The sequence below is a fragment of the Hordeum vulgare genome, chromosome 1H, assembly GCF_904849725.1.
Source record: "Hordeum vulgare subsp. vulgare chromosome 1H, MorexV3_pseudomolecules_assembly, whole genome shotgun sequence".
In the NCBI taxonomy this organism is placed as follows: Eukaryota; Viridiplantae; Streptophyta; class Magnoliopsida; order Poales; family Poaceae; genus Hordeum; species Hordeum vulgare.
In genome coordinates this window covers 189,940,436-189,947,891 of record NC_058518.1, presented here as the reverse complement: position 1 = coordinate 189,947,891, position 7,456 = coordinate 189,940,436, and positions in this window count along the sequence as shown.

Below are 7,456 nucleotides of genomic sequence, written 5' to 3'. Positions count from 1 at the left end.
TCGGAAGATCATTAGTCTGCTGGTCCTCAAAAAAGTAGAACTGTGTATCACTCTCCAGTGCCAAAACTGAATACATTGCTGCTGTGTCTTGCTGTGCTCAACTGCTATGGATGAAGCAAACCCTCAGAGATTACGGCATCAACATGAAGAATTTACCCCTCTACTGCGACAATGAGAGTGCAATCAAGATCGCCTACAACCCAGTACAACACTCAAATACTAAGCACATCCAAATTTGTAATCATTTTCTTTGAGACGATGTACTCAAGGGCAATATCATCATCGACCATGTGAAGACTCATAACCAGCTAGCGGATATCTTCACAAAGCCCTTGGATGAGAGAAGGTTTTGCAAGTTGCGGTGTGAGCTAAATATCCTTGAATCTTCAAATGTCTTGTAAACATGTGCACATCCTGACACTTATGCAAAATTGATGACTTAGATGTGCAACACACAAAGTAACGATTTTCTTCAATCAATGAAAAATATCACTCTAAGTGTGAAGAAATCAATGAAGAATTTGGTTCTCAGGGCCCTACGACAATTGTACGCGGCGCCTGAAATCATCATTCTTATACAGTGGGTCACGCCACCACCCAACTTTGAAATACTTCAAGTCGGAAATTCTTCAAAGTTGAAATTCTTCAATCTGAGACTTTTTCACAATTTCCAGAAATTTTTCAAAGTCTTCAAAATCTTCAAATTCTTCAAATCTTTCTGTGATGATATTCATTTGACTATATATATATATATTAATGAGCTTTCAGTGTCCTCAACAACATTCACTTATTGCTCAGTCTTCAATTTGGTATTCCTTCTAAGTGAACGTGATCGGAACCGACTCCCCTCTATGCTAAGCTGAACCGAGTCTATTCTCAATTCTTCATATGCGTTCTGTTTGACATTTTTTCAAAATCCTCACTGAGTCCTTGGCAGCTGAGGACTTTGAAACAAAATCCTCAAAATTCAAAAAGTATTTTAATGTTACCATAGTAACCGCACCCACTACTCACGAACAGATAACTACGATCTCCACCGCTTCGATCGTGGGTAGCATGTGTCATGCGGAGACGAGTGGGCAAGGGTAGTTTCGTCCGAAGTTTTTGCTTCAGACCATTTTCACCTGAGCTATAAATAGCCCCTTACCCCCTCAGTCATAAAATCTTCCTCCCTCTCGCCTTCTCCACTCGAGCTCAAAACCTAGCGCCGCCGCTAGCATCTTCGTCACCGGTGAGGAAAAGCTTCACTGCCTCGCCCTCGCCGCCGCCGGACTCACTCCGACTCCGGACCATCTTCCTCCGCTGCCGCCGTAGCTGTCTTCAGTCGCCATGTTAGGGCACTGAAGATCTGAACCGAAGAACTTCTACTGTTACTTCCTTAGTTCATCGTGTTCATCGCACAGGGTAATTAAAATACTATTTTACTTCCCATGTTGATCTCTTTATTCTCTTAAGATTTGTGAAATCAGTTTTTCCTCAGAAAATCTCTCACATGTGCACATCCATGTATACAACACTTGATGAATTTCACTAAGCAACTAAATTCTTCACGAGATTCCTCAATTGTGTAAATTTACGAATCTACATAACTCTCAAACCCAAGAGCAGAATGCTTAGTCAAATTCCTCAACTCACTGGCCAAATTCCTCATCTTAAAAAAAATTCAATTTTCTCAAATCTGAGAACGCATATGATCTCTCCAAATTCTTCGCACCTATACTCTATTCACAGGTACAAAATGTCAGCTGATGAATCACTAGGTTATCATCAACTTAACTCATTTGCAGCATTTCTTGAAGAAACATTACCAGTGTCCTCAGATTCCTCAAGAATACAAATTCCTCAGCAAAAACCTCAGCTGAAGAAAATGAAGGAAGACAAAAAACATAAGGGTGGCAAGAAGCTGGAATAAAACACTTCCTTTGAGATCCCTATGGAGATATATGCTGAGTACTGCATGCCTAATGAGGAAATTCATGGTAAAGGGACCATGGTAAAACGCAAGATAACGCTTCAACAGATTGAACGCAGATGGGAAAACGAGTGGAAGGAATATAGGTATGTCACTCCAAAATATGCCAAGAAGTTTGTCCTCAAACCTCCTTCCAAAAGGTTGCCTCAGGGAGATCAACAAGCAGCACATCCCTCAAGCGTAACCACAATTGAGGATTACCCTGATGAAAAGGACAAGTATTTGTCTAAGCTGCAGAAAAAGGCTACAGCTGCCACTTCTTGTGATGTTCAGGCTTATGCTACAGAAAAACCTTAGAAGAAGGTTCTAGTGCAAAAACCAAGTCTCAAGTCAAAGGCCTCATCAGCAGTATCAAAAGAGAAACTTCCTCAGAAAGAAGCAACAACTAGAAAAACCTCAATCACAACAAAGTCTTCACCTCCTCCACAGAAACAACTCAGTAAGCTTCAATCAGAAAACCTAAGTTCCTCTGTGCCATCTGCCGCGGGCTCAGCTCCAAAATCTTCACCTGGTGTGCTGAGGACAAAGATGGATGCTGGTAGAGGTACAAGGCCAAGCCCAGGCAAAGTTGTAAACATTCCTTCTGCATCAGAAGGAAGTGAAGAATATGATGATGAAATTCTTGAAGCCATCATCAGAAACAAGCAAGAAAGAGTTGCACAAGCTACTGGTATCACCATTCCCCTCGCACTGGATCCGAAAGAACTGATGAACTTCATATATCTTTGGCATGAGGATCCAAACACTCCAATTGATGATTTGAAACTTCCTCCTAGAGTTAGTCATATGGTTGCTTCATTCATTAATGAAGCAAAATGGAAGGATCAGCAATCCAGACAAGCTAGGCTTGCAAAGGTTAAAAAGGAGAAATTTCTGAAGCAAAACATCCTAAACATGTCGCCTGAGAAACTTGTTTCTACTCAAGCACATCTGAAGACCCTGACTAACAGATATACAAGTCTTCATGCTGATCAAAAGGGTGTTAAAGTGAAATTTGTCAAAGCCGCAACTTCTGCAATTGATGAATACAACAGCAGGGTTTCCGCTCCAAAGAAGCCAACAAAATCTCAGCCAGGCTATACTGTGCAAATGGCTGGGGCTGATGAAAATGAAGAACCAGCTGCTGAGGAAATTACTCAGAATATTTCAGCTGAAGAATCTGCCAGGCCACACAATGCCAAGGCAATGCCTAATGAAATTGCTCCTTCACCTAAGTCTTCAAAGGTGAAGAAACTGACTCTTCCGTCTATAGTAGACGTGAAGAAAACAAAAGCTGCTAAAAAAGAAGCCAAAAAGAGAAAGGCTTCAACTACTTCAGAGTCTTCAGAGGCGCGCCTGAAGACTATGCCTACCTCATCATCAGCTCCAGTGGATGCTACTCCCCTCAAAGTAGCACCATCATATATGATTGTTCCATTTGGTGAAGACTACATCATTCTAGAACATGATGAGGAAATGGATGATAATCGCTCTGCTGCGTGCACACCAATGGATGAGGAAATTCAAGCAGATCAAATTCCTCAAGTCACAACACCTCCAATGACTACAGAAGAAATAGAGGGTGATGAAGACACTGGATGCAGCACACCCGTTATCCATGATGAGTTATGGGAAAAGGCTCACCCAAACTCGCAAATAATAGCTCCAATTCCTCAAACTCGTGTAGCCACTGAGATTCTGACTAGCTGTGATGAAAAGAGCTCACATGAGGAATCAACACAAGACCTAGAATCAACTACATCATGTGAAGAAACTAAAGCACCAAAAACTGCATTTCATCCCTCTGATAAGCAAATTCCTCAAGCTGAAGAACAAGCTCCTGCTCAAAATGATGAAACTGCAATTGTAGTGGTAAATCCTCAAACTGCAATTGTGGTGGCCACAAATCCTCAAGATGAACAACAGCATAATCTTCAAGCAAAGCCTCATCAGCCCTTCTCATAGAGGCCAAAGTTTCAAAAGCAAGAATTCCATGATGAACGTCACTACTTCACAGGAGAAAATCCCTATGATAAGCTTCGCATCAGGCATAGAAAGTTCTAGACCAGAACTCAACTCAACTACTATGCCTCTGTGCTATGTGGAAAAAGAAGATATTTCTTCACACCCACATTCCTTATTGTGACAGGGAGGAAATTCCTTGCTTCACCCCAGTACTGAATTTTCTTCACGAAGTAGGGGTACTGCAATTCTGTACAGATATCAGTGACTGGAATACTGACATTATTCTTCAATTCTATGCCACACTGCATATCTCACGTGACCCCAAATACGTCAACACGTGGGTCTTGGATTGGATGACTCAGCACACTCACTACATATCTCCAGCCACAGAATTTCTTCGAGCTCTTCCAATATCAATTCCTTCAGAAGATGCAGTAAGAATGTATGATGAAAGGGAACTGCCAAATAAGCTCGTGGACGTCCTCATGAAACCTTTGGCTCACGGCCAACCTCCAAGGACTAGATTCCTGGTGAAGGACTTGAAGTATGAATGTATGATGAAAGGGAACTGCCAAATAAGCTCGTGGACGTCCTCATGAAACCTTTGGCTCACGGCCAACCTCCAAGGACTAGATTCCTGGTGAAGGACTTGAAGTATGAGCCTAGAACTGTCTACAGAATCTTGTCATATTCCTTCGCACCTATCAAAGGACATGACAATGAAGAAGATGTTGTAGGCGTCATGAAGAATATCCTCTTCAACGTCATTCATGGCATTCCTATGAACCTTCATGATTTCTTCTTGAGGACTTTGGCCGATAATGCTTTGTCACCATTTGAGCTGACGATTTATGCGCCTTGGATCATGAGATTCATCATAACAGATCCGCCATCCACTACTAAGCTGACTTTCAGAATCACCTCGTCTATCTGCCGCCTATCAAAGTCATCAAGAAATCTTTTGAACCAGTTGAAGGCAAAGGCATGTGAGAAATTGATGAAGGAAATCGGCCCGTGGATGGCCAGTTTCAAAAGGCTGATTCTTATTCCTCATATGATGACACTGCCACTCAAGAAACTTCAAGCCCAACTGCCCGAAGGGTGATGACTAACAGAGAGCTACTCTTGAGTCTTCACCAAAAAATCGATCACAATCACAAGTGGGTAAAATGCCAGTTTGGCACCATTGTGAAAACCCTCAACGAGACTCAGAATGATGTGAAGAAAAATCACTACTATCTTCATGAGGTATTCGATTGCACTTGGGCCATTTTTTCTCACCTGAAGACTCCACAGGAACTTTAAGAATTCGAATTCTGCCGCGACTTTGACTGGTCATGGCCACCTAAGAAGAAATTCAAGTCTATTCCAGTTCTTGACTTGGTAGACAGCTCATTTTCTTCAATCCGCACTTCTGATTCTAATGAAGAACCCGAGGATACTGCAACAGGCCTAATAAGGAAGTCTGACTCGAAGACTGCCCGCGCCTCTTCCACAACACACAAGTGAAATTCCTCATGTGCGTTAGTCCTCAGTTCCGTCCCTTTTTTGCACTTGATGACAAAGGGGGACAAATCTGAGAGTTTGTCTTCAAGTGGGATTTATTTATGGTCTTATAAAATTAATTAAGTTACAAACTCTTGGTTATTCTGAAGTTTTCGATGTAATGAGTTGTAACTTAAGCTCAATGGTGTTCTGACTCTTTTGAACATTTTTCCTTGCATGCTTATTCCTCAAGATTAATTAATGCATGCATGGTGAAATTCGTCAGACACCAATTTTCATCATGCATTTCAAATTGCTCATAATATATGTCAAATGCCTGCATGAATTGCAAGATACAGGGGGAGATCTACATGATATAAATCATCAATGTGCATCTTCTCTTCAAAGCAAATTCCTCAAAATATGCACATCTTTAGGGGGAGTTTTTGTGTATCTTGACTTAAAATTCCTCAAACTCAGTACTTATATCTCATATTACTATCCCCGTTGAAAACTTAACCTATTTGTCATCAGCCACCAAAAAGGGGGAGATTGTAAGTGCATCTAGTGCCCCTTAGTGGTTTTGGTGCTTTGAAGACATATAGGTTAAGAGACTGGTATGTTTGTAAGTGTACACATGCTCTATAAGTCGTTGAGGACTTTCAATTATTAGATCAATATCGTCCTCTAAAAATGAATGTCTTCGGGTGAAGACTTTGGTCATTCCTTGAAGACTTTGATCACGAAGAAATTGAGAAGAAATTGATATTCCTCATGAAGATATTGAAGATGAGGAATTCGGTGTGTTATGAAGAAAACACTCTGAAGATTTTGGAGCGTGATGTTTTACTCTTACTGTTTCATTTTCTTTACACTTGAGTCATAGTAACAACGTACTATGAAAGGGGGTCGAGGTAAAACTACGGAACAAATTTCATCATGATACTCAACCCAAGCCTAAATCTACCAAAGCCTCAAATTGAGGAATATGAGAGACATGAGGACTTCCACAGTTGAAAATTCCGACTGTTGTCGTGCCACGCGCCACGTGTCATAGATCTTATCCACCCAACAGTCATATTATTAAAGGGCATTTATGTCAAATCATGTTGGGATGCTCCCACGCTACAAATAGCCCCCCAACCACTTGCTGGTTGGCTACTCTGAGAGAAACTCACACTTGTCATTTAGAGCAACCCAAATTCCTCAAAGTCTTCGAGAGAAAATCATCAAGTGAGGAAATACCCGAGACACCAAACCCAAACCAAAAACCCAAGTGATTGAGCATCACTGAAGAAGTTGTTCCTGTGTGGAACCGACGCTTGTTACCTTTAATGATTGTGCATCCTCCAGACGTCTTGGCGTCATAGTCTAGAGCATCCAGCAGTAAATTGTGGATCGTCGGGTGACCGAGTTTGTGAGGGTTTGGTAGTCTGCCCTGAAGACTTACCACGAGTGTTGGGAGATGACTGTGTGTCCTTAGCTCAAGGAGTATACAGTAGGGACTGTGTGTCCCGAGACTGTGTGTCCTTTGGTTTCAATACCACGCCACTCCAAACCAGACGTACAACTGTCACAACAGTTGGAACTGGGTCATCAACAACTGTCTTCATCAAGCTACGGGTTCTATTTCTTCATCTCTCTTATTTCCTCTATTGTATGCTGAAGACTCTTATCTGAACTGTTTGAAGAATTTGTCTAGAGACTTTCTATGAATTTCCTCAACCTCAAATACTTCTCCTGAGTTAATCTTCACCTGCTTATCCTATTCTTGTGACCTGTGCAAAACGAATCTCTGCAATCTCGCTGAGTACTTTGTTGTAGTCGTTTTTGCGCCCCTGATTCTGTACTATTTTCGCTGCACTCAGCTCATGATTGAGGACTTTCCTCACTAGGAATTTTCTCAATGGTGAAATTGTAAAAATCGTCTATTCACCCCCTTTAGTCGATATAACGCACTTTCAACTACCACTAAGCTAAAGTACCAACTAAATTAAACTAATCAACTAAACTACAACAAACTAAACTAAACTAATCAACTAAACTACAACAAAC